The following is a 633-nucleotide window of genomic DNA, read 5'->3' as shown; positions in this document are numbered from 1 at the left end:
AAGTTTATAGGAATTCTTACTATATTTCTCTATGGTACATATTAAACATGTGGCCCATTTGTATTTTTTGCATTCTATCATTGATCTTGACTTTATTGATATTATCTTTTACTTTACAGTTGTTGATTTTTTAAAAACATTTCTAGATAGACTACTATCTCCTTTTCAGGTTTTTGGTTTCCTGTCTTTTTCAGATAAATGCCCCCACTCCACATCATACAAACATTCACCTACATTTTTTTCTAAAATTTATTTTGTATGTGGTATAAGATAAAGGTCCACCTATACATTTTGCTTACATTGGATTCCTGATTATGCTATCATATTTATTAAATAAAATACTCATTTTAGAGTTTGTGAGCCTGTATCCTATTGTTTAACACCAATGGCTTGACCATAAATTTTGAACTCTGGCAAAACAAGTTACCTCTCATTAAGTTTATTTTTCCCGTTTTTTCTTTCATATAACTTGTTCTAGGCATTCATTCCTTCTATGAAAATTAAAAGCATTCTTTCAGCATTCTGATCTTATAATTGTGTTACATTTCTGAATTTCTATTTAGAAGATTATTTTAATAATATTAATCCTTAAGATTCGAGTTTGGGTACATCATTAAAATCTTTTGGTTTTGT

Source organism: Crocuta crocuta, unplaced genomic scaffold (assembly GCF_008692635.1).
Source record: "Crocuta crocuta isolate KB4526 unplaced genomic scaffold, BGI_CrCroc_1.0 scaffold1549, whole genome shotgun sequence".
Classification (NCBI taxonomy): Eukaryota; Metazoa; Chordata; class Mammalia; order Carnivora; family Hyaenidae; genus Crocuta; species Crocuta crocuta.
This window is presented reverse-complemented; position numbering follows the sequence as displayed.